This window comes from Alligator mississippiensis, unplaced genomic scaffold (genome assembly GCF_030867095.1).
Source record: "Alligator mississippiensis isolate rAllMis1 unplaced genomic scaffold, rAllMis1 scaffold_70, whole genome shotgun sequence".
Classification (NCBI taxonomy): Eukaryota; Metazoa; Chordata; order Crocodylia; family Alligatoridae; genus Alligator; species Alligator mississippiensis.
In genome coordinates, this window is record NW_026775367.1 from 55001 (window position 1) to 62500 (window position 7500).

A 7500-nucleotide genomic window follows, 5' to 3' on the forward strand; every position below is an offset into this window, starting at 1 on the left:
CCCCCGGCCTGCACGCCCGCCGTGCAGTCGACCGGGTCGAAGCCGGAATCGCGGCCGGGTTCCTGGAACTCTCGCCCGGCCTGCCCGCCCGGCCCGCCCCCCGGGCCGGGGCTCCAGTCGACATGGAGCCAAACTCGGTTTTGACCCCCTCCTGCAGCACGGTCCGGCCCCGGAGGTTCCTCCGTCCGACCTCCTGGAACCCAAGATGGGCATCCAGGGTCCCGAAATCCGTGTCCCCGAAAATCTCCGCGAACCTTTCCTGGCAATATTGTAGATGCGGCACCCGGCCCAGCCACCGGGGGCAACCGCCGAAAGTGTCCGCCCTCCTGGAGCGAAGGCCCGGGCAAGGCCCGTTTCAAAAACCTCATACGGACTTCCGGAGCCCGAGCCCCGGCGCCAGGTCGACCCAGGGCCGACCTCCCGGGCCCCAGAGAGGCTCGTCTCCGCCGCGGAAGCCGCCCGCCGCCCGCGCCGAAGGCCCCCGGGCCCGCCCGGCCTCCGGGCAGGGCACCGGGGAGAAGTAGGAATCGTGGCCGGGCTCCTGGAACTCCTGCCCGGCCTGCCACGCGGAAGCATGCCGGGTTCTCCCGCCGCGCCGTGCAGGTTCTTCCGCCCCTCGCCGGGGTAGCCGGGCTCCAACCGCTGGGCCCCGCAGCGTGGAAGGGCCCCTGCGAGTCGCCCCCCGGCCTGCACGCCCGCCGTGCAGTCGACCGGGTCGAAGCCGGAATCGCGGCCGGGTTCCTGGAACTCTCGCCCGGCCTGCCCGCCCGGCCCGCCCCCCGGGCCGGGGCTCCAGTCGACTTGGAGCCAAACTCGGTTTTGACCCCCTCCTGCAGCACGGTCCGGCCCCGGAGGTTCCTCCGTCCGACCTCCTGGAACCCAAGATGGGCATCCAGGGTCCCGAAATCCGTGTCCCCGAAAATCTCCGCGAACCTTTCCTGGCAATATTGTAGATGCGGCACCCGGCCCAGCCACCGGGGGCAACCGCCGAAAGTGTCCGCCCTCCTGGAGCGAAGGCCCGGGCAAGGCCCGTTTCAAAAACCTCATACGGACTTCCGGAGCCCGAGCCCCGGCGCCAGGTCGACCCAGGGCCGACCTCCCGGGCCCCAGAGAGGCTCGTCTCCGCCGCGGAAGCCGCCCGCCGCCCGCGGCGAAGGCCCCCGGGCCCGCCCGGCCTCCGGGCAGGGCACCGGGGAGAAGTAGGAATCGTGGCCGGGCTCCTGGAACTCCTGCCCGGCCTGCCACGCGGAAGCATGCCGGGTTCTCCCGCCGCGCCGTGCAGGTTCTTCCGCCCCTCGCCGGGGTAGCCGGGCTCCAACCGCTGGGCCCCGCAGCGTGGAAGGGCCCCTGCGAGTCGCCCCCCGGCCTGCACGCCCGCCGTGCAGTCGACCGGGTCGAAGCCGGAATCGCGGCCGGGTTCCTGGAACTCTCGCCCGGCCTGCCCGCCCGGCCCGCCCCCCGGGCCGGGGCTCCAGTCGACATGGAGCCAAACTCGGTTTTGACCCCCTCCTGCAGCACGGTCCGGCCCCGGAGGTTCCTCCGTCCGACCTCCTGGAACCCAAGATGGGCATCCAGGGTCCCGAAATCCGTGTCCCCGAAAATCTCCGCGAACCTTTCCTGGCAATATTGTAGATGCGGCACCCGGCCCAGCCACCGGGGGCAACCGCCGAAAGTGTCCGCCCTCCTGGAGCGAAGGCCCGGGCAAGGCCCGTTTCAAAAACCTCATACGGACTTCCGGAGCCCGAGCCCCGGCGCCAGGTCGACCCAGGGCCGACCTCCCGGGCCCCAGAGAGGCTCGTCTCCGCCGCGGAAGCCGCCCGCCGCCCGCGGCGAAGGCCCCCGGGCCCGCCCGGCCTCCGGGCAGGGCACCGGGGAGAAGTAGGAATCGTGGCCGGGCTCCTGGAACTCCTGCCCGGCCTGCCACGCGGAAGCATGCCGGGTTCTCCCGCCGCGCCGTGCAGGTTCTTCCGCCCCTCGCCGGGGTAGCCGGGCTCCAACCGCTGGGCCCCGCAGCCTGGAAGGGCCCCTGCGAGTCGCCCCCCGGCCTGCACGCCCGCCGTGCAGTCGACCGGGTCGAAGCCGGAATCGCGGCCGGGTTCCTGGAACTCTCGCCCGGCCTGCCCGCCCGGCCCGCCCCCCGGGCCGGGGCTCCAGTCGACATGGAGCCAAACTCGGTTTTGACCCCCTCCTGCAGCACGGTCCGGCCCCGGAGGTTCCTCCGTCCGACCTCCTGGAACCCAAGATGGGCATCCAGGGTCCCGAAATCCGTGTCCCCGAAAATCTCCGCGAACCTTTCCTGGCAATATTGTAGATGCGGCACCCGGCCCAGCCACCGGGGGCAACCGCCGAAAGTGTCCGCCCTCCTGGAGCGAAGGCCCGGGCAAGGCCCGTTTCAAAAACCTCATACGGACTTCCGGAGCCCGAGCCCCGGCGCCAGGTCGACCCAGGGCCGACCTCCCGGGCCCCAGAGAGGCTCGTCTCCGCCGCGGAAGCCGCCCGCCGCCCGCGGCGAAGGCCCCCGGGCCCGCCCGGCCTCCGGGCAGGGCACCGGGGAGAAGTAGGAATCGTGGCCGGGCTCCTGGAACTCCTGCCCGGCCTGCCACGCGGAAGCATGCCGGGTTCTCCCGCCGCGCCGTGCAGGTTCTTCCGCCCCTCGCCGGGGTAGCCGGGCTCCAACCGCTGGGCCCCGCAGCCTGGAAGGGCCCCTGCGAGTCGCCCCCCGGCCTGCACGCCCGCCGTGCAGTCGACCGGGTCGAAGCCGGAATCGCGGCCGGGTTCCTGGAACTCTCGCCCGGCCTGCCCGCCCGGCCCGCCCCCCGGGCCGGGGCTCCAGTCGACATGGAGCCAAACTCGGTTTTGACCCCCTCCTGCAGCACGGTCCGGCCCCGGAGGTTCCTCCGTCCGACCTCCTGGAACCCAAGATGGGCATCCAGGGTCCCGAAATCCGTGTCCCCGAAAATCTCCGCGAACCTTTCCTGGCAATATTGTAGATGCGGCACCCGGCCCAGCCACCGGGGGCAACCGCCGAAAGTGTCCGCCCTCCTGGAGCGAAGGCCCGGGCAAGGCCCGTTTCAAAAACCTCATACGGACTTCCGGAGCCCGAGCCCCGGCGCCAGGTCGACCCAGGGCCGACCTCCCGGGCCCCAGAGAGGCTCGTCTCCGCCGCGGAAGCCGCCCGCCGCCCGCGGCGAAGGCCCCCGGGCCCGCCCGGCCTCCGGGCAGGGCACCGGGGAGAAGTAGGAATCGTGGCCGGGCTCCTGGAACTCCTGCCCGGCCTGCCACGCGGAAGCATGCCGGGTTCTCCCGCCGCGCCGTGCAGGTTCTTCCGCCCCTCGCCGGGGTAGCCGGGCTCCAACCGCTGGGCCCCGCAGCCTGGAAGGGCCCCTGCGAGTCGCCCCCCGGCCTGCACGCCCGCCGTGCAGTCGACCGGGTCGAAGCCGGAATCGCGGCCGGGTTCCTGGAACTCTCGCCCGGCCTGCCCGCCCGGCCCGCCCCCCGGGCCGGGGCTCCAGTCGACTTGGAGCCAAACTCGGTTTTGACCCCCTCCTGCAGCACGGTCCGGCCCCGGAGGTTCCTCCGTCCGACCTCCTGGAACCCAAGATGGGCATCTAGGGTCCCGAAATCCGTGTCCCCGAAAATCTCCGCGAACCTTTCCTGGCAATATTGTAGATGCGGCACCCGGCCCAGCCACCGGGGGCAACCGCCGAAAGTGTCCGCCCTCCTGGAGCGAAGGCCCGGGCAAGGCCCGTTTCAAAAACCTCATACGGACTTCCGGAGCCCGAGCCCCGGCGCCAGGTCGACCCAGGGCCGACCTCCCGGGCCCCAGAGAGGCTCGTCTCCGCCGCGGAAGCCGCCCGCCGCCCGCGCCGAAGGCCCCCGGGCCCGCCCGGCCTCCGGGCAGGGCACCGGGGAGAAGTAGGAATCGTGGCCGGGCTCCTGGAACTCCTGCCCGGCCTGCCCCGCGCATGCATGCCGGGTTCTCCGGCCGCGCCGTGCAGGTTCTTCCGCCCCTCGCCGGGGTAGCCGGGCTCCAACCGCTGGGCCCCGCAGCCTGGAAGGGGCCCTGGGAGTCGCCGCCGGCCTGCACGCCCGCCGTGCAGTCGACCGGGTCGAAGCCGGAATCGCGGCCGGGTTCCTGGAACTCTCGCCCGGCCTGCCCGCCCGGCCCGCCCCCCGGGCCGGAGCGCCAGTCGACATGGAGCCAAACTCGGGGTTGACCCTCGCCTGCAGCACGGTCCGGCCCCGGAGGTTCCTCCGTCCGAGCTCCTGGAACCCAAGATGGGCATCTAGGGTCCCGAAACCCGTGTCCTCGAAAATCTCCGCGAACCTTTCCTGGCAATATTGCAGATGCGGCACCCGGCCCAGCCACCGGGACGAACCGCCGAAAGTGTCCGGCCTCCTGGAGCGAAGGCCCGGGCAAGGCCCGTTTGAAAAACCTCATACGGACTTCCAGGGCCGGAGCCCCGGCGCCAGGTCGACCGCGGGCCTCCCTCCCGGGGCCCAGCACGGCTCGTCTCCCCCGCGGGAGCAGCCCGCCGCCCTCGCCGAAGGCCCCCGGACCTGCCCGGCCTCCGGGCAGGGCACCGGGGAGAAGCCGGAATCGCGGCCGGGCTCCTGGAACTCTCGCCCGGCCAAGCCGCTCGGCCCGCCCCTGGGCCGGAGCTCCAGTCGACATGGAGCCAAACTCGCGGTTGAACCTCTCCTGCAGCACGGTCCGGCCCCGGAGGTTCCTCCGTCCGAGCTCCTGGAACCCAAGATGGGCATCTAGGGTCCCGAAACCCGTGTCCCCGAAAATCTCCGCGGACCTTTCTCGGCAATATTGTAGATGCGGCACCCGGCCCAGCCGCCGGGAGCAACCGCCGAAAGTGTCCGGCCTCCTGGAGCGAAGGCCCGGGCACGGCCCGTTTGAAAATCCTCATACGGACTTCCAGGGCCGGAGCTCGGGAGCCAGGTCGACCCCGGGCCTCCCTCCCGGGCGTTAGGGCGGCTCGTCTCCCCCGCGGGAGCAGCCCGCTGCCCGCGCCGAAGGCCCCCGGACCCGCCCGGCCTCCGGGCAGGGCACCGGGGAGAAGCCGGAATCGCGGCCGGGCTCCTGGAACTCTCGCCCGGCCAAGCCGCTCGGCCCGCCCCTGGGCCGGAGCTCCAGTCGACATGGAGCCAAACTCGCGGTTGAACCCCTCCTGCAGCACGGTCCGGCCCCGGAGGTTCCTCCGTCCGAGCTCCTGGAACCCAAGATGGGCATCTAGGGTCCCGGAAACCGTGTCCCCGAAAATCTCCGCGGACCTTTCTCGGCAATATTGTAGATGCGGCACCCGGCCCAGCCACCGGGACGAACCGCCGAAAGTGTCCGCCCTCCTGGAGCGAAGGCCCGGGCACGGCCCGTTTGAAAAACCTCATACGGACTTCCGGAGCCCGAGCCCCGGCGCCAGGTCGACCCAGGGCCAACCTCCCGGGCCCCAGAGAGGCTCGTCTCCCCCGCGGGAGCAGCCCGCCGCCCGCGCCGAAGGCCCCCGGACCTGCCCGGCCTCCGGGCAGGGCACCGGGGAGAAGCCGGAATCGCGGCCGGGTTCCTGGAACTCTCGCCCGGCCCGCCCCTGGGCCGGAGCTCCAGTCGACATGGAGCCAAACCCGGGGTTGACCCCCTCCTGCAGCACGGTCCGGTCCCGGAGGTACCCCTGCCCGACCTCCTGGAACCCAAGATGGGCAACTAGGGTCCCGAAAAGCGTGTCCCCGAAAATCTCCGCGGACCTTTCCTGGCAATATTGTAGATGCGGCACCCGGCCCAGCCACCGGGGGCAACCGCCGAAAGTGTCCGCCCTCCTGGAGCGAAGGCCCGGGCACGGCCCGTTTGAAAAACCTCATCGGGACTTCCAGGGCCGGAGCCCCGGCGCCAGGTCGACCCCGGGCCTCCCTCCCGGGGCCCAGCACGGCTCGTCTCCCCCGCGGGAGCATCCCGCCGCCCGCGCCGAAGGCCCCCGGACCTGCCCGGCCTCCGGGCAGGGCACCGGGGAGAAGTCGGAATCGCGGCCGGGCTCCTGGAACTCCCGCCCGGCCTGCCCCGCGGAGTCCTGCCCGGGCTCCCGCCGCCTTGGCCCGGGACGACCACCCCTCGGCGGGGTGCCTCGGCTCCGACCCCGGAGGCCCGGGTCCCTGCCGGGGCCCTTGGACCCGCCCCCCGGGCTGCCCTTCCACGGAGCCCTTGACCGGGACGAGATCGGAATTGTGGCCGAGCTCCTGGAACTCTCGCCCGGCCTGACCGCCTTCTCCGGCCCTTTTCCGGTTTTCCCCGTTGACCTGGCTCCAAACTCGGGTTTGGCCCCTCAGCACGGCAGGGTTCTGCCCCGAAGATCCCTCTGACCGGCTTTCTGGAACCGAACATGGGCATTGAGGGTCCTTAAAAACGTGTTCTCGAAAATCTCCGCGAACGTTTCTTGGCTATATTGTAGATGCGGCACCCGGCCCAGCCACCGGGACGAACCGCCGAAAGTGTCCGCCCTCCTGGATCGAAGGCCCGGGCAAGGCCCGTTTCAAAAACCTCATACGGACTTCCGTGGGGGGGGCGGGCACCAGGTCAACCCCACGTATGCCTATGGGGATTTTCGCTCCCCAGGTCAACCCCATGGATGCCTATCGGGATTTTCGCTCCCCAGGTCAACCCCATGGATGCCTATGGGCTTTTTCGGTCCCCAGCTCCACCCCAAGTATTCCTAGGGGCTTTTTCGCTCCCCAGCTCCACCCCATTTATTCCTATGGGGATTTTCAGTCCCCAGGTCAACCCCAAGTATTCCTAGGGGCTTTTTCGCTCCCCAGCTCCCCCCCCATGTATTCCTAAGGGCTTTTTCGGTCCCCAGCTCCACCCCAAGTATTCCTAGGGGTTTTTTCGCTCCCCAGCTCCACCCCATGTATTCCTAGGGGCTTTTCCGCTCCCCAGCTCCCCCCCCATGTATTCCTAAGGGCTTTTTCGCTCCCCAGCTCCCCCCCAAGTATTCCTAGGGGTTTTTTCGCTCCCCAGCTCCACCCCATGTATTCCTAGGGGCTTTTCCGCTCCCCAGCTCCCCCCCATGGATGCCGATGGGCTCTTTCGGTCCCCAGGTCAGCCCCATGTGTTGCTATGGGCTTTTTCGGTCCCCAGGTCAACCCCATGTGTTCCTATGGGCTTTCTCGGTCCCCAGGTCAACCCCATGTATTCCTAGGGGCTTTTTCGCTCCCCAGCTCCACCCCATGTATTCCTATGGGGATTTTCGCTCCCCAGCTCCACCCCAAGTATTCCTAGGGGCTTTTCCGCTCCCCAGCTCCACCCCACGTATTCCTAGGGGCATTTAGGCTCCCCAGGTCAACCCCATGGATGCCGATGGGCTTTTCCGCTCGCTCCCCAGGTCCGCCCGCCCCTGGCCTCGCCATCGGGACTTGCGGGCACCGTCTCAACCCCGTGCCTTCCAGAGGGGACTTCCAGGCACCGTGTCCACCCCCTGCGAGCCTCTGCGGACCCCCGCCTTACCT